Source organism: Grampus griseus (assembly GCF_964374135.1).
Source record: "Grampus griseus genome assembly, chromosome: 15".
In the NCBI taxonomy this organism is placed as follows: domain Eukaryota; kingdom Metazoa; phylum Chordata; class Mammalia; order Artiodactyla; family Delphinidae; genus Grampus; species Grampus griseus.
The window spans coordinates 22,895,286-22,914,932 of NC_139009.1; the positions used below are offsets into that span (position 1 = coordinate 22,895,286).

At 39.2% G+C, this 19,647-nt stretch overlaps 1 protein-coding gene across 1 annotated transcript in view; it reads right to left on the bottom strand.

The window, feature by feature from the left end:
• ALK (ALK receptor tyrosine kinase) overlaps nt 1–19,647 on the bottom strand; it is a gene marked incomplete at both ends in the record, with an annotated part of 728,930 nt that overhangs the window by 473,303 nt on the left and 235,980 nt on the right. The gene's annotated exons all lie outside the window — the stretch shown is intronic.

A 19,647-nucleotide genomic window follows, 5' to 3' on the forward strand; every position in this document is an offset into this window, starting at 1 on the left:
TCTATTTTCTGAAAGAGTATATGAAAAGTTACCAATATTTGTTCTTTAAATATTTGCTAGAATTCATCAGTGAAGACATCTAGGTTTGGGCTTTTCTCTGTGGGAAGGTTTTTAATTACTAATTCAGGTTATTTACCTGTTATAGATCTCTTCAAATTTTTCTGTTTTTTTTCTTGAATTAGTTCTGATAATTTGTGCCCTTCTAGGAATTTGTCCATTTCATACAAGTTGTTTAATTTATTTACAACTTATTGTAATATTGTAAACAATATTTACCATGTCCTTATATTCATTTAATTTCTTTAGGGTCTGTAGTGATGTTCGCTTTTGCTTTGCTGATTTTGGTAATTTGCTTTATCTTCTCTTTTTCCCCATGGTTAATCCAGTTAAATTTTATTGCTCATTCCAAGAACCAACTTTTGGTTTCATTGATTCTCACTACTGTTTTCTGTTTTCTATTTTATTAATTTCTGTTCTAATCTATATTTCTTTTCTTCTGCATGCCTGGGTTTACTTTCCTTTCTTTTTGAGACTTTTCTTCTTTTCTAACATAGGCATGTAAATCTATTCACTTTTCTCTAAGCAATTTTTTTTAGTTTTATCCCCTAATTTTTATGTTTTATTTTAATTTCCATTTAGTTAAACTTTTCTAATTTCCCTTGTTATTTCTTATTTTATGCATGAATTATGTGTTTAATTTCCTAATATTTGTGGATTTCCCAGATTTATTTCTGCTGTCAACTTCTAATTCATTCCATTGTGGTTGGAGTATATACTTTGTATGGATTCCATTACTGAGACTGTTTTATGGCCTCACACATGGTCTCTCCTGGAGAAAGTTTTCTGTGCACTTGAAAGGAATGTGCATTCTATAGTTCTCGAGTAGAGTGTTCTATATTTGTCAGTTAGGTTGAGTTGGTTGTTAGTATTGTTAAAGTCCTCTATATCCTTTTCTGTTTATTGTTCTATTCATTATTGGGGGGGGGTTATTGAGCTCTCCAACTAGAATTGTTAAATTATCTGTTTCTCCTCTCAATTGTGAGAGTTTTGTTTCATGTATTTTGAGTTCTGCTGTTAGATGCACATACATTTATAATTGTTATATCTTCCTGGTAAATTGACTCTTTTATCATTGTAAAATTTCCATCTTTTCCTTAGTAATGTTTCTTGTCTTAAAATCTTAAATTTTTCTGATATGAATATAGCTACCTCAGTTCTCTTATGGCTACTGTTTGCAAATATTTATTTTTCTACCCTTTTACTTTCAACCTATTTTTGTCTTTGAATCTATGATGTACCTCTTGTAGAAAGCACATAGTTGGATCTTGCTTGTTTATCTAGTCTGTCAATCTCTGTCTTTTGATTCAATGTTTGGGCTATTTACATTTAATATAACTAGTGATTTGGTTGTATTTACACTTGTCTTTTTGCTATTTGTTTTTTACATGTCTCCTGTCTTTTTAGTTCCTTTGTTCCTTCTTGACTGCCAAGTATTTTGCAATGTACCATTTGAAAACTTCTGTTGAATTTTTAAAAATGTTTTTGGAGCTATTTTCTTAGTGGTTGCTCGACGTTATGCATCTGAACTTATCACAGTCTACTTCAGATTAATACTAACCTAACTCCACTAAAATACAGAAACTTTGTTCAAATATAGCTCCTTTCCATTTCCTACCCTTTGTTCTATTATTGTCTTATATACTATATCTATATATGTGTAAAGTCAACAATAAAGCTTTGTAATTGTGCATTTATATAATCATATCTTTCAAAAATGTTAAGAAAAAATAAGAAAAAAATATTTATTGAGTCTTTTATATTAACTCACATATTTACTATTTCTGGTGTTCTTCATTTCTTCCCATGGATACAAGTTATCTTCTACTATAATTTCATTTCACTCTGAAGGTCTTACTTTAATATTTATTGTGAGGCAGGTCTGCTAACAACTGTGTATTCTAATTTTCTTCCCTGAAGATTGTTGATGGTCCTTTTGTTGTTGCTGTTTTGTTTTGTTTTCTTTCTTAAGTTAGTTTCTTTGTTTAATCACTTGGCTGAGCTACATCTGTGAAATCCATCTTCCCTATAATGTGTGGCTGCTGATGTCTCTGTTCAGTTTTTCTTTTTTTTAACGTTTTCATTTCACTTTTTATCCTGAATTCCTATGGGTCATTTGTGTGTAGCTTAGTGGTCTGCAGATATTTGGGCAGAGGATATGCTCAAACACCTTGAACCAGTAAAACTTCTGTCTTTTGCCAGTAGGTCTGTTTGTGGGTAAAAAAGTGCATTCAGTGCTTGGGCTGCTCATCTCTTTCATGTCTCCTCTGCATATATTCCCAGTCTTAGGGTTGACTAGAAAGTTGTGGCTGGCTTGGACTCTTTCCCATCTCCACTGGAAATATACATAGTCTCAATCATGAATGTGCCTGACCCAACCATGACAGAGTCGCAGGCCAGTTGAGTCATAGGTTCTCACTTTCACCTACAACACTGCCAGGCAAGTACTTTACCTCCTCCTCCAAATCAAGTGAGCCCCCTTCAAGTGTGGCACAGAAGCTGTTGGTCTTCACGGTGTACCCTACTTTGGCAGGACCTCTGTGTAGACTAAGTTAGGTAGACAGGAGAAGCACCAGGTCAGAATGCCACAGACTCCCATGGTTCTTACCTGGGTCTTATCTGCAACCACACACTGAAGGAAAGATAGAAGTTCAACAGTTTCTTAAGCACAAATGCTTCTCAGATTGTTAGATTCATTTGGCCAATATTCAGAGCACTCATATGGTTGTTTTTGTCAATTTAGTCCAGCTTTGGAGTTTCTTTTCAGGGAGATAATTTGCCAGTCCCTTCACTTGGCCATAGCTGGAAATCCTGCCTCACCTTACTTCTCTGAACCTTATTTTATTAGTCTGAAACATGGATATTCATTTTTCTGAAACTATTTTATGGGCTTATTGAGAGAATCATATAAGGCATAGTATGATAAGTGCTTGGCGTAAAGTAAGCCCTTGGTAATCATTGACAGGGTCATTGTATACAGTTGGGTGGATTGTGCCCTGCACAAATGTGTTAAGTGAGGGGGCAAGTGGGGCTGAGATTCAGCTCATGTTCTGCTTGTCAAGTTATGAGTTTTAGCACTGGCTGCACACAACCAGAAGAAGCATTTTCTCCTAATTCCTTCACCCAGTGGAGGCAACTTCTTCAAATTCACACAGAGGTGCCATATAGCCTAGCTTGTCCCAGGGCTGCCTTACCTCCCCTTGACCTTAGCCCTTCTTGAGCAGGCTAAATCCTTTTTCTTGATCTGGTCCAACATGTTTACAGGAAAGCTCCTTATCAATATCATGCCTTTTGGTTGTTTCTCCTCTATTTTCACTTTATTTTTTCTTTTCCTTTTCCAAGGTAAATGGACTCAATGACTCTATTCATGCATTTGTGAAAACATGGTTTTTTAAAAAGTTGTGGGCTGCCACTGCCGCTGATAGAGGTGTTGGGAAAAGTATGGCTAATTACATTTCCTGCAGAAGCTCAATACATAAATCCCTCTGAAAGATATGACTCACTAGGGATCCTTCTTCCACACCATCTTAGCACCCGGTTCCCTTCTGAAGAACACTGACTCTCCATCTTGACTGTGACCTCAGGGACAAAGAAGCCAATTGACTCAGCTTATTTTTCTCTTACATGAGGTTTTAATTTTAAGTATTTCCTCTTGAAACACAAGACTTCCAGAATTTGCCCAACTTTCTTGTTTCTCTAGCAAGCAATATTTCTCAAATTTATCCTTGTACAAGTATCACACAAAAGGCAACAGGTCTGAATTTGTCTTTATCGGTAGGAGAAGCCTACTTCCAGTCTGTGTGTCAGCTAATCCTGCTGATCCTGCCTATTCTGCCTCCAGAGTTGTTTATGTGAAGGATGCATTCGCTTTTGAGGAGAAATAGAAGTTGAGGAGGGAAGAGGGCCACAGAACACAAGGATAGAAGACAGACGGAAAAGGAAAGACAGAAAAAATAAGAGAAAGGAATGAAGCACTCATGTGAAGGCTAGACAATTGCCGTTGATCTCTGGAGGGTTGCCAAGCCCAAAGAATTGAGACTATTACCTTCTCCAAATTCTTCATTTTGAAACACTGATTATTTTGATTGCTCTATATTTTAATATGCTCAATGTTTTTGATGTAATTTATATTTAAAGACTAAATAGGGAAGAATCTGTGTTAAGAGTTTGGACATGGGAGGGATAGCAGCAATGCACTGATTCCCCCCACACTTGGCAACTCCCTGAGTACATACCACTGTTGGAATGGATACCTTTGGGGTATAAATGCAGTCTCTTAATAAATGAAGAAAAATAATTCTTAGGAGAGGCAGAGTATATAGTCTCAGGAACGATACCCGAATAATATTTTGTACTTGTGTTAGTGCAAGCAATATTGGAGGGGAAGGTATTGAACAGGAGCATCTTATACCTTTGCTGCAGAAGTGAATTTAATTCTACTTCAGAATGAGAAGACCATTCTCATTTGAAGCATTCGCATTTTAGACCATTCTAATTTTATTTACAAGGAGTAACTAATTCTTTATTGCCAGCATAATACTTCAAATACCTCTTCCATTGCTTCCCAGTGCAGAGAATGCCAATCACATCAGACAGAAGACAGGTGGCAAAGAGAAAACAAGTGCAGGTCAGGGTACTCCACAACAGAGACACAGGGAGCTGCCACACCATGCATGCAGCCAGTTTCATTAACAAGTAAGTCTAGTAAATCCAGCATACTTTCAAATAATAACAGCTTCCACAAAAATTAGCTAAGAAAGAACTGATACCAAATAAATATGTTTCGATTAAGTATGACTAGCAATTAGTACTAAAAATTCTAAAGCAAGAACTGGAGAGAATCAAGATAGATAATAATGCTTTAGATAAGAAAAACCTAGACTCTTACAATAGCAACCAGGTAAAAGATCCTTACCAATCCTTCAGTAGGAAAACTGGACACTAGATTTGAAACTGTGCACAGTCCTTCTCAGCAAATTCTTTTGTCACGTCAAAAAAGTCTTAAATATGTTATACATGGACACCTGGGCCAAATAAGGCTTTTAGGGTCAAGATTCTTAAATCAAGACAGAGCAGTACCCCTTGCTTCAGACTGCTGTGGCTGGGATGACTGTTATTAGGCTGGGCTATGTGTTACTCTGCTATGCCATTTTCCTGTTTACAGAGTAGTCTCTTGTGCATCATCTCCATTCATTTTTATAACAAGTCAGGAAAGAGAGCGATAGAGAGAAAATGACCCCCAGGTCTCTCTTCAACTTACATTAGACCAGTCTTTCTCCATCTTGAATGAGTAAAGATTATCTTTCCACTCTAAGTAGAATTACACTGTAGTTATCCCCATTCAAGAGAATTTTATTTTATTCCTCTTTGCTAGGTCTTGGCTTTCCCTCAATTCTCTTCAAGCATAAATTCCAAGCGGTTCATAGCTTTTCTTTAACAGAGCCCATATTTCTTTAAGATGCGTCTTATCTGAACCATTTGATATACAGAAATCAGTGAGGCTAAAAATCCAGATAACATTAATAAAAAACCTTAATAAGAGGAAGTAGAAAATCAGAAAGACAACTCCACATGCTCTTAGAGCCTATCTAAGAGCCTACACACTCAATTTACCAACTGAAAAACTGAGGCCTGAGTTCGCATGTTAGCCGAGGGCAGCCCACCACTCCCAACTCTCAGCACAATGCTCCCTACATTTCTGAAAGGGCAGTTCTAGTTGCAGTAACCGGATTCCATCTTCTCATACTGACTGAATCGCTATGTAGCCCAGATGGCAAGCTTCATGCTGTGGCTGCCTGAGGCAGCACTCCTTGCCCTGGCCATCTGCAGAGAAGACGTGGGTGAGAGTAGCCTTCCCCAGATCCTTCTGAAGACACCGCCCTTACCAGATACCACAGTGGATAGGCTGTGTCATGGAACAGAGGGAGTCTCCCAAGCATCACTGGTGTGTGCACGATGCCCTGAACTTCTGAATACTGTTAGACATCTAATGAGAGTAAGTCTTATATAGGAGTAGCCTGGGAAGCACGGTGTTTTATGAAGAGTTTGATATAATGGAAAAAATATGAAATTCAGTATTCAAAAACTGGAGTTCAAGACCTGGCTCTGCCACATTCCAGCTTTGTAGACTTTGTAGATGAGCAACTTACTTCATCTCTGTAAGCTTCCATCTGTGGGTCAAGAAATACGCAGTGATTAATCTGCCTGCCAATGCAGAGGACACAGGTTTGAGCTCTGGTCCAGGAAGATCCCACATGCTGTGGAGCAGCTAAGCCTGTGCGCCACAACTACTGAGCCTGTGCTCTAGAGCCCATGAACCACAACTACTGAGCTCACGTGCTGCAACTACCGAAGCCCATGCACCTAGAGCCCATGCTCCGCAACAAGAGAAGCCATCACAATGAGAAGCCCGCACACCGCAACGAAGAGTAGTCCCTGCTCGCTGCAACTAGAGAAAGCCTGCATGCAGCAACGAAGAACCAATGCAGCCAAAAATAAATAAAATAAAAATAAATTTTAAAAAGAAAGAAACATTTAGTGAATGTCTATTTTATTCTGGGCACTGGGCCAGGCTCCTGGGACATCACAGTGAATGAGAAAGACCCAGTTTCTTCTGAGTAAACGTGGGACATCATAATGAATGAAAAAGACCGAGTTTCCTCTCTTTGAAGCCTACTATTTAGCCTTAGTTTACCAACCTATACATTAGGGACACTAACACTACCTGTATCGTTGTTTTATGAGAATCAAAGGTAATCATGGATGGCAAATCACTTTGCAGACTATAGCTCTTTCCCGTTTCTCTTGAGACAGAGCCCAGGGCCTGACTGGCAGCCACTCACCACTGGCCCTGCATGTGTACTTTCACTGCATCTTCCACCTACCTCTCACTGGAGCTTCATAGCAACTGTCCTGGGCAGCATCACAGCTTCCTTCCACAGGTGAGGTAGCCTCACCCCAGCTCCTCCATTTTGAGCAGTGAGCCTCTCCAGGTACTAGCCTGGGGTGTCTTCAGTCCTTCTTACCCACAGGAGCCAGACTCCCAGATGCAGCTGCATACTTCTAGCCTCAGCTCCTGCTGCTGCTCTTTCTGTTCCATTTCTGGTCCACAGAGATGTTTGCCCTGTTCCCTGTACAGGGGGAAGTCTACAGACAGCCTTCCCAGCAATAACTCAAAGGACATCTCCTACAGTAACTACAAGGAAATGTGTCTCTAAGGCCCAGTTAGTCCTCTGAGCCCTGCTCTTTCCAGAATGGTGCCTCAAAAGCATATGACTTTTCCTCCAAAGTTCCTCAAGACCAGCAGTATTAGTTTCCTATGGCTGCTATTACGAATTATCAGAAACTTAGTGGCTTAAAAAAATACAAATTTATTATCTTACAGTTCAGGGGGTCAGAAGTCTAAAATGAGTTGGTGGGCTATGTTCCTTCTGGATGAGATTCAAGGGGAAATCTATTTTCTTACTTTTTCTGGCTTCTAGAAGTTGCCTGCATTCCTTCTCTCATGGCCTCTTCCTCCATCTTCAACACCAGCAGCTGCTGTGCTGCCACTTTACGTGGAACTGTTTCCCCCCCTTGATTTTAGGTGTCCCTTGACTTAGATTTTAATTTATAGTGCCCTGCATTCAGTAGGGGATTACCAATTGTTGATTTAGGGAAGAAATATACGATTCAAAGAATAAATGGAATTTAAAAATTGATACAAATAGCACATAATTAAATGATTTCAAATCTCTGTCTCTCTCTGGCCTCTGATTCCATCATCACATCTTCTCTGACTCTGGCTCTCCTGCCTCCCTCTTTCACTTATCAGGACACTTGTGATTCCATTGGGGTCATCTGGAAAATCCAGGATAATCTCACCTGCAAAGTCCCTTGTGCCATGTAAGGCAACATATTCATAGGTTCTGGGATTAGGGCTTCTTTGGGTGGCCCTAATTTTATCTGCCACACCAGCTCACGGCACTATGCTGTGAACACTCCTCAGACTTGCTAGCCTCTCAAGGAGCTCCTCTTCCTCCCCTCAAGAGTGCCATATAGGTTTCTAGAGGCAATGCCCCATCTTGGTGCTGTGGTCTGAAGAGTGACTTGAGCCATGAGGGTGTCCAGCTTCCAGAACCCATGGCTAAGTCTTTGGGAATGGGTATATCTCTTGAGGCTGGTGGGGATTTCTGTGGCTCACAAATTTTGTGCCAGGTATATGGCTATCCTTTGTATTGGATATGCCTACACCCAGTCTTATATCAGAGCAGGAAGTAGCCTTAGTGACAATCTAGTCTAAGACTTTTACCTTACAGATGAGGAACCTACAGCTCAGAGAGGTAAAGTGACATCCCTTATGGCAAAGTTGGGACAAGAGTCCAGGTCCCTTTTCCCTCCAACTCTTGTCTTCCTCTCTTACTCCACATGCCTTGTGGGCAGGGTTGTTAGATTCAGCTAAGGAAGGGCACAATCTTCACCAGACAACCATAATCCATCCCTTCCCACTGAAGGCTTCCTGTAGAAGGCAAAGGCAACACCCTGGAAGAGGCCCATTCTGATGGGGAGGCAAGAAATACTTCACCAGACACCCTGAAAACATGCCAACTCATTAAGGCAAATCCCTCTCTGGAGCTCAAGGTCCAGCTGCCAGGTTGGCACCAGAATCTCATTAGTATGAAAGAATCACAAGTCACAGCTTGTTGAGGGGTCAAGATCTAAGTCCCAGTGACCTGATTGCTCAGGAGATGACAGACACATTTCTGTAAGCAGAACCAGGGAACTAATATGGCCTCTCATGGTGAGTTCCAGAAGAGGGGCAGGGATAAGAGGCTACAAATAGCCCCAGTGACCTTAGTATGATGAGAAGTTGTGTTCATATGAAATGCATGACTACCCAGAACCCTTCTGATACATCTGAAGGGGCAAAGATTGAATAGAAATAGGTCACACTGATGTCACTCCTGCTTACATGCTGCACTTGGCCCCTGGGTACCTTCCTGAGCCTTATGCACAAGTGGTCACCCTTTGTAACCCTTCAAGGATAAGCGGAGCAGAAAGAGGGTGGGGTGGGGGTACTGTGGATTTGTGAGCAGATGTGCACTGCTGTGCCCTGTAACCTACTCAGGCAGGCAGGAACGCAACCTGCTTGTCCATCTGCTTGTCTATCTCACCCAAGCCAGTACAGCTGGATTCTTTGGTCGTTGTTGTGGCAGAAAATAGTTAACATGTTTTGACATTTTTTTTTTCCCAAAGAAGTCTAAAATAATTCAATAATACATAGCCTCAAATGAGAATTTTTTATCTCTTTATATTAAAAAAATAATGACATGTTTTATCTTATTATAAAAGTAGTACATGCTTATGGACTCAAATTTGGAAAATACCAAGAGCACATAGGAGAGAATAAAAATCACTGATAATTGAGTCATCTAGAAATAACTTCTGTTACTATGTTAGTATATTTCCTTATAAGACTTTTTTTCTTATATACATATAGTTTTCTCTTTTACAAAACAAGTTATATAACACACATTGTTTAACCTTTTTTTAAAAAATCTAATAATAGGCCTTGAATACTTTCCCATATTACTAATAATTTTTATATAGCATAAATATAATGGCTGCATAATATTTAGGTATACTATATCTTATTTAACTAAATCCTTATTGTTTGAGCATTTAAATGATTTCTAGTTTTTCACCATGATAAACAACACCCCCAAGATACGTTTTTAGATAAGCCAATAGAAAATATTTGGTTGCAACCCTGTTCCTCAGGCCTGTCAGGTAGTCTATAGAGAAAAATATCTTTTGATTCTTGATGGTGAGTTAGTACATTAATAGCACTTAGACAAGAAGTGATTCCTTTCCTTTTCAAACCATATAGATTCTGAAAAAAGAGACTAAATGGTCTTTGAAACTCAGAGAGACCACAAGAGCTAAACCTGTCTGCAAGGCCTTCTTGATGGAGAGTGCCCAGCCAGCGCAGCTCAGGACATGAGAGATGAATAGACAGGGGGAAGTCTGCCCAGAAGGCTTCTTAAAGGACTGGAAAGGTACAGAGATCTCAATGACTCTGGGGCTGGGTGACATGCCTTAGCAAACCCAATCCCATTTATAGAGGACAGATGTCCTGAGGTGGTCTCCAAAGTGTGTGCATGATTATTTTTATTTTAATTTAAAGAAGAAACAAAATAAGCTTTACCAATAGTATTATACAATAGAAACAAATATATGCATATAATTGATGAATACATACATAGCAGGGGTGCTCAGAAACATTTTACTAATGGGGCATACAATAAAATAAAGTTTAGAGACCACTGCCTTAAACCAGAAACTTCATAGTAGACAGGGTGAGCAGAATAGGAAGGGAGCTTCAGGGGAACACTCGACATAGATAGACAGTCCCAGTTTGTATCACCCCATTTGATGTAAGTGAAAAGAAAGGAACATTGTACTGTCCTGGAGCGTGTGTGTGTGTGTGTGTGTGTGTGTGTGTGTGTGTGTGTGTGTGTGTGTGTGTGTGTGTGTGTGTGTGTGTGTGTGTGTGTGTGTGTGTGTGTGTGTGTGTGTGTGTGTGTGTGTGTGTGTGTGTGTGTGTGTGTGTGTGTGTTTCCAATTACATGTTTCTTCTATTCCAATTTGCCTATCTCTCCTGACTGCTCTCCCAGCTTCAACATCCTTCTAAACCAGAGGTCTTTGCTAAAGACTGATTATACAGACAAAGTGAGGGGAGCAATTATTGACCACCAGAAGCTAGGGAAGAGGTATGGAATGGATCCTCCTGCAGAACCTCCAGAAGGTACCAAACATACCAACATTTTGATTTCAGACTGCTGGCTTCCAGAACTGGAAAACATTAATTTCTGTAGTTTTTTTTAATAAATTTATTTATTTTATTTTATTTATTTTATTTTTGGCTGTGTTGGGTCTTTGTTGCTGCACATGGGCTTTTCTCTGGTTGTGGCAAGTGGGGGCTACTCTTCGTTGTGGTGTGCAGGCTACTCATTGCCGTGGTTTATCTTCTTGTGGAGTATGGGCTCTGGCATGTGGGCTTCAGTAGTTGTGGCACACAGGCTCAGTAGTTGTGCCTCACAGGCTCTAGAGTGCAGGCTCAGTAGTTGTGGTGCACGGGCTTAGTTGCTCCGTGGCATGTGGGATCTTCCTGGACCAGGTATCAAACCCGTGTCCCCTGCATTGGCAGATGGATTCTTAACCACCGTGCCACCAGGGAAGCACAATTTCTGTTGTTTTAAGCCACCCAGTTTGTGTTCATTTGTTGCAGCAACTACTAGAATCTAACACAGAAGGGTACAATAGGAGTGGACCAAAAGGCTAAATGACCCCACTCTGGCACTGCAGTACCTCGTCATCTGTGGCAGCTTCGCTAGTCATTTCAGAGCTCCAGAACAGTATTTCTCAACTTTTTGAAAACTAAGCTACTTAGATAAACAGAAAAATCTCAGTAGCAGAGGTCCATCCAGGCCCTCCACCAAAAACAAAACAAAAGAAAGTAGAAACTTGAGAATCACTGCCCTGGAAGAGAATTGAGTTGATACAGGAAGACTGTAGACTCCCAGCTGAGTCTACTCCCATTCTTCCTGTGTATGCATATGAGCGAGGGGTCGGGGAGGAGTTTTGGGGAGGAACTGCTAATCTGTTGTCCATTTTAAAGCTAGAGCTAAGACTGGCTGCCTAAAATCAAAATGAGGTCACAGACACCCCAAAACACACCACTGGATGAGGTCCTGCCCACTAGAAAGACAACATCCAGCCTCATCTACCAGAACACAGTCTCCTCCACCAGGAAGCCTGCATAACCCACTGAACCAACCTTAGCCACTGGGGGCAGACACAAAAAACAACAGGAACTACGAACCTTCAGCCTGCAAAAAGGAGACCCCAAACACAGTAAGTTAAGCAAAATGACCCGGAAGATAAAATAGTGGAAATAACTACTGCAGAGCAGAATAAAGAAAAAGAAATGAAAAGAATTGAGGACAGTCTTAGAGACTTTAAAATAAAGACCGTTACAAGAGATAAGGAGGGACACTACATAATGATCAAAGGATCAATCCAAGAAGAAGATATAACAATTGTAAATATTTATGCACCCAACATAGGAGCATCTCAATACATAAGGCAAATGCTAACAGACATAAAAGGCAAAATCAACAGTAACACAATCATAGTAGGGGACTTTATCACCCCACTTTCACCAATGGACAGATCATCCAAAATGAAAATAAATAAGGAAACACAGCTTTAAGTGATACATTAAACAAGATGGACTTAATTGATATTTATAGGACATTCCATCCAAAAAAAATAGAATACACTTTCTTCTCAAGGGCTCATGGAACATTCTCCAGGATAGAGCATATCTTGGGTCACAAATCAACCTTTGGTAAGTTTAAGAAAATTGAAATCATATCAAGTATCTTTTCCGACCACAACGCTATGAGACTACATATCAATTACAGGAAAAAGATTGGTAAAAAATACAAAAACATGGAGGCTACACAGTACACTGCTAAATAACCAAGAGATCACTGAAGAAATCAAAGAGGAAATCAAAAACTACCTAGAAACAAACAAACCAAAAAAAAAATACCTAGAAACAAATGACAATGAAAACACAACGACCCAAAACCAAGGGGATGCAGCAAAAGCAGTTCTAAGAGGGAAGTTTATAGCAATACAATCCTACCTCAAGAAACAAGAAACATCTCAAATAAACAAACTAACCTTACAACTAAAGCAATTAGAGAAAGAAGAACAAAAAAACCCCCAAAGTTAGCAGAAGGAAAGAAATCATAAAGATCAGATCAGAAATAAATGAAAAAGAAATGAAAGAAAGAATAGCAAAGATCAATAAAACTAAAAGCTGGTTCTTTCAGAAGATAAACAAAATTGATAAACCATTAGCCAGACTCAGCAAGAAAAAAAGGGAGAAGATTCAAATCAGTAGAATTAGAAATGAAAAAGGAGAAGTAACAACTGACACTGCAGAAATACAAAGGATCATGAGAGATTACTACAAGCAACTATATGCCAATAAAATGGACAACCTGGAAGAAATGGACACATTCTTAGAAAAGCACAACCTTCTGAGACTGAACCAGGAAGAAATAGAAAATATAAACAGACCAATCACAAGCACTGAAATTGAGACTGTGATTAAAAATCTTCCAACAAACAAAAGCCCAGGAACAGATAGCTTCATAGGCCAATTCTATCAAACATTTAGAGAAGAGCTAACTAACACCTACCCTTCTCAAACTCTTCCAAAATACAGCAGAGGGAGGAACACTCTGAAACTCATTCTACGAGGCCACCATCACCCTGATACCAAAACCAGACAAAGATACTACAAAAAAAGAAAATTACAGACCAATATCACTGATGAACATAGATGCAAAAATCCTCAGCAAAATACTAGCAAACAGAATCCAACAGCACATTAAAAGGATCATACACCATGAGCAAGTGAGGTTTATCCCAGGAATGCAAGGATTCTTCAATATGTGCAAATCAATCAATGTGATACACCATATTAACAAACTGAAGAATAAAAACCATATGATCGTCACAATAGATGCAGAAAAAGCTTTTGACAAAATTCAACACCCATGTATGATAAAAAGCCTTGATAAAGTAGGCATAGAGGGAACGTTCCTCAACATAAAAAAGGCCATACATGACAAGGCCATATATGACAAATCCACAGCCAACATCATTCTCAATGGTGAAAAACTGAAAACATTTCCACTAACATCAGGAATAAGACAAGGTTGCGCACTCTCACCACTATTATTCAACGTAGTTTTGGAAGTTTCAGCCACAGCAATCAGAGAAGAAAAAGAAATAAAAGGAATCCAAATCGGAAAAGAAGAAGTCAAGCTGTCACTATTTGCAGATGACATGATACTATATATAGAGAATCCTAAAGGTGCTACCAGAAAACTACTAGAGCTAATCAATGAATTTGGTAAAGTAGCAGGATACAAAATTAATGCACAGAAATCCCTTGCATTCCTATACACTAATGATGAAAAATCTGAAAGAGAAATTAAGGAAACACTCCCAATTACGATTGCAACAAAAAGAATAAAAATACTTAGGAATAAACCTACCTAAGGAGACAAAAGACCTGTAGGCAGAAAACTATAAGACACTGATGAAAGAAATTAAAGATGATACAAACAGATGGAGAGATATACCATGTTGTTGGATTGGAAGAATCAACATTGTGAAAATGACTCTACTACCCAAAGCAATCTACAGATTCAATGCAATCCCTATCAAATTACCACTGGCATTTTTCACAGAACTAGAACAAAAAAATTCACAATTTGTATGGAAACACAAAAGACCCTGAAGAGCCAAAGCAATCTTGAGAAAGAAAAATGGAGCTGGAGGAATCAGGCTCCCTGACTTCAGACTATACTAAAAAGCTGCAGTAATCAAGACAATATGGTACTGGCACAAAAACAGAAATATAGATCAATGGAACAGGATAGAAAGCCCAGAGATAAACCAAGCACATATGGTCACCTTATCTTTGATAAAGGAGGCAAGAATATACAATAGATAAAAGACAGCCTCTTCAATAAGTGGTGCTAGGGAAACTGGACAGCTACATGTAAAATAATGAAAGTAGAATACTCCCTAACACCATACACAAAAATAAACTCAAAATGGATTAAAGACCTAAATGTAAGGCCAGACACTATAAAACTCTTAGAGGAAAACATAGGCAGAACACTCTATGACCTAAGTCACAGCAAGACCTTTTCTGACCCACGTCCTAGATAAATGAAAATAAAAACAAAAATAATCAAATGGCAACTAATGAAACTTAAAAGCTTTTCACAGCAAGGGAAACCATAAACAAGACAAAAATACAACACTTAGAATGGGAGAAAATATTTGCAAATGAAGCAACTGACAAAGCATTAATCTCCAAAATTTACAAGCAGCTCATGCAGCTCAATATCAAAAAAAACAAACAACCCAATCCAAAAATGGGCAGAAGACCTAAATAGACATTTCTCCAAAGAAGATATACAGACTGCGAACAAACACATGAAAGGATGCTCAACATCACTAATCATTAGAGAAATGAAAATCAAAAGTACAATGAGGTATCACCTAACACAGGTAATAATGGCCATCATCAAAAAATCTACAAACAATAAATGCTGGAGAGGGTGTGGAGAAAAGGGAACCCTCTTGCTCTGTTGGTGGGAATGTAAATTGATACAGCCACTATGGAGAACAGTATGGAGGTTCCTTAAAGAACTAAAACTAGAACTACCATACGACCCAGCAATCTCACTACTGGGCATATACCCTGAGAAAACCAGAATTCAAAAAGAATCATGTACCACAATGTCCATTGCAGCTCTATTTACAATAGCAGGACATGGAAGCAACCTAAGTGTCCATCAACAGATGAATGGATAAAGAAGATGTGGCACATATACAATGGAATATTACTCAGCCATAAAAAGAAACGAAATTGAGTTATTTGTCGTGAGGTGGATGGACCTAGGGTCTGTCATACAGAGTGAAGTAATTCAGAAAGAGAAAAACAAATACCGTATGCTAACACATATATATGGAATTAAAAAAAAATGGTTCTGAAAAACCTAGGGGCAGGACAGGAATAAAGACACAGATGTAGAGAATGGACTTGAGGTCATAGGGTGGGGGAAGGGTAAGCTGTGATTAAGTGAGAGCGTGCCATGGAGTTATATACACTACCAAATGTAAAATAGATAGCTAGTGGGAAGCAGCCACATAGCTCAGGGATATCAGCTCGGTGCTTTGTGAACACCTAGAGGGGTGGCAGGGAGGGTGGGAGGGAGATGCAAGAAGGAAGAGATATGGGGATATATGTATATATATAGCTGATTCACTCTGTTATAAAGCAGAAACTAACACACCATTGTAAAGCAATTATACTGCAATAAAGATGTTAAAAAAAAAAAAAGCTAGAGCTTAGCTAGAGATCAAAATCTTATCTCGCTAATTCCAGAAGTAGTAGACATTAAACATGCCCCTGACAGTTCTTAAAAAGTCACAGAATGCCTCCACCTGATGATTCCTCAAGATTTTATTAATCTATAATATTGTGTTCTATCAAGATCATCACTTTTTATTATCTTGCTGCTCTGAATTGTTTCTCCCTTATTATTCTCAGCTACAGGGGCCATAAATTAAATTCATTCAGAATTTATACTCCTACAGTTCATTATATGTGATTGGTATTATCTCGCTACCTTTCTCTGGCTCTTCTATAACCCCTGACAAGAAATATTGTAATAGTGTCTAAATACCATCCAACCAATAAATGTTGAGTTTAAAAAACAAACAAGAAAAAAAAAAATCTATTGACTACAGTGCCCTAAAGGGCACTCCATCACTCCTTTTTATCTCCACCAACGGTATTATTTCTGCTGAAATGACAGAGAAAGTGAGATTCTAAAGAGTTGAGAGTTAGGTCCTTGCTTTGCCGCAGTCTGGATTGGGCATGTCATTTTCTCTCCCCTCACCTTCACCTCTCTCCCTGAAGGCCAAGGGACATTACAATACATCAGCCTGCTTCTTGAGGAGCAACGCTACTTCAGGGAACAAACAGATAGCGATGTAATCAGTTGACTCAAAAATCAATGAGTGGTCCATTACTGGAAATTCTGAACACCTCTCAGTGACCTTCCAGAAGCATCGCTACAAAAGCTGGGAGGATAGTCTCTTGTTTCTAAGACTGACCAAGGCTGTGGAATATAGATCCCTCCATTAGACCCCAATAAAAATAAACACAAGTATTTGATAATGGTGAGATTCCCCCAAGTTATGTTTGGATGTGTTTGTTCACTAAAGAACTTGATAAAATGAACTGGTATATCCACAGCGGCTTTGTCATGGTTGTTCCCATCATCATCTTCAGTGATGTGAGATTCTACCACGCTAGGAAGAGCGGTGATTTTTCAGAGAGATGGAAGTTGGCAATACTTACTAAAAAGTGGAGATTCGAATCCTGGCTGATTCATCTAATGGGAAATGGTTCACATTCAATGCATGCTCTGGCCCTTGGGACTCAGCTTTATAGAAACATAAAGGCCTCAATATGTTTCCACAGTCAGGACCACCGAGAAGTGAGTATTTCTTTCTTCCCTCCTCTCCTTCCTTTTATTTTCTCACAGTACAGGGAGTAACGGGCAGATGCTAAAGATCATAAGATCGAGGATGGAGGAGGAGAAACCGGTCAGAGAGTGGCAATACATAATCTATTGGCACTGCTTTAAAACTTGTTTAAAAATTTAAAAAGCACTGATCTTCAAAGTTATAAAGTCTGACACCACAACATCTGTGGACAGTTGCCACTTGTCCCTCTCTCCTGATCTCACTGAACTGCAATCACAATTCAATAGTTATCAGATAAAAAAACCGTACAATGACCAAAAATGCATGTACTGCCAGGACTGTTTCTAGAGGTTAGGAATTGGGATACAGAGACATCCCTAAGGGTGGCTGAATGGGAGTACGCCTGAAAAAGGGTCCACACCAATAGTACAGTAAACCTCAGAATCACCTGAGAAATTTACACAACCATAAAATAAAAGAGTCCCATAGAAATCAAAGCTGCAATGACATACTGTATTCCATCCACCAGATGAACAAAAATGACAAAGTCTGGCAATACCGGGTACTGGTGAGGATGTAGGATCCCGGATGTACTAATACATCACTAGAGGGAGTATAACTTGGTGCCGCCACTTTGGAAAATACATTGGATTATCTATTGAAATGGAAGCTGTACCTTGTGACCCAGAAATTCCACTCCAAGTTCTACGCTCTAGAGAAACTCTTGGACGTGCATACGCACCAAGAGGCATGCACAAAAATGCTGACAGTAGAGTTGTTGGTAATAGCAAAAGCCTGGAAACAACCCAAATATCTAATGACAGAGGAAGAGAGAAATTGTGGTATTTTTCTGCAATGGATTCAAAACCAAATGAACCACAGCTACATGCGTCAAAATGAGCAAATCACAGAACAAAAACATTATTCCATTTATATAACAGGTTGCAAATCTAATCTATATGTTGTTTGAGGCTATATACATAAGTGGTAAAGCCACAAAGAAAGCAAATGAATGATTAACACAAAGTGCAGGATAATATTTACCTCTGGGGAAAGGGAGAGATTTTTGATCTGGGTGGGGGACAGAAGAGATTGTAAAGGGACTGACAACATTCAAATTCTTACACTTGGTGATGAGAATACAAGTACTGATTTTATTGTAATCTTTAATCCTTGCATATATGTTATATCTACTTTTTTGCACATGCTAGCTTTTATAGTAAAATTTTAAAATCTACAGATTTCTAGGCTCTATCTCAGGTCTACTGAATCAGAATTAGCCTATAGCGCTTAGGAAGTATTTTTTTATAAGTTCTCCAGAATATTCGGAGGCATTATTGGGTTAAGAGCACACACCTACACACATACACACCCTACGTTACACAACAGTATCCAGATGAAAGCAGCTTAAAATATGTATCAAAGTCAAGAAATTTCAAGAGAGTCATAAAAATAGAAAAGGTCAGCCTGGGAGAGTGTGTAGAAAAGAAATGTGCCTCATAGTTCAGGGCTCAAGGCTGATGTAGAAGCCTGGGAGCATTAGTTACTAGTTATTAGTCTCTCATGAGCGTACTTGAGCCCTGTCCCTGTTAGTTTCCCAAGAGCATCTGCCTGAGATAATCACCCCTAAGAACTGGGCCCACAGCAGGCTGTCACCACAGCTTTCGCTACAAAGACAGAAACATGATATGGTGAAAAGTATTCTGGTCTATGACTCATCACGGCAGACATCTAGACCTGAACCCACATGTATAAGCTGATCTTTAGCAAGTTGCTTCCCCTCTCTGAGCCCTAGCTTTCCCATCTGTCCTGACTCCCTCACAAAATTGGAATCCAATGAGACAGTGCAGTTGGAAGGGCTTTGCAAACTGAAAATACTACTCTGAATGTCCAGTAAGTCCAGTACTATGTCAGTTATCATTTCTTCCTGAAAGTTAGAAATATAGGTGGTCTATTCTGGGTCAGTAAAGTTTTCTGAGTCCAAGGAATTGGGAGTTCTAAGATTTGCCTTAAAGAGACCTGAGGCAGTGCTAGGGCTTAGTGCCTCCATATCTCTCTCTAAAAACTCAGCAAATATTTAACAAGCACCCACTACTTACCCTCAGCCTACCTTTTCCAGTCCTGATAATTTAGAAGAGGATATTCATAAACAGCAAAGAACTACTGGAAGCACCTTGCAGAACTAATATGCAGTCTAAATATTCATTAATGGCTTTGAAACTAACATTTAACTCAGTTATACAACACCTTCCAAATTAGGATTGCCAGATTTAGCAAATAAAAATGTACAACACTCAATTACATTTGAATTTTTTAGTATAATTTGAATAATTTTTAAGTATAAGTATGTCCCAACTATTGCATGAGACATACTTATACTAAAAAATCATTTGTTATTCACTGGAAGCCCAAAGTTAACTGGATGTCCTGTGTTTTAACTGGCAACCCCATTCC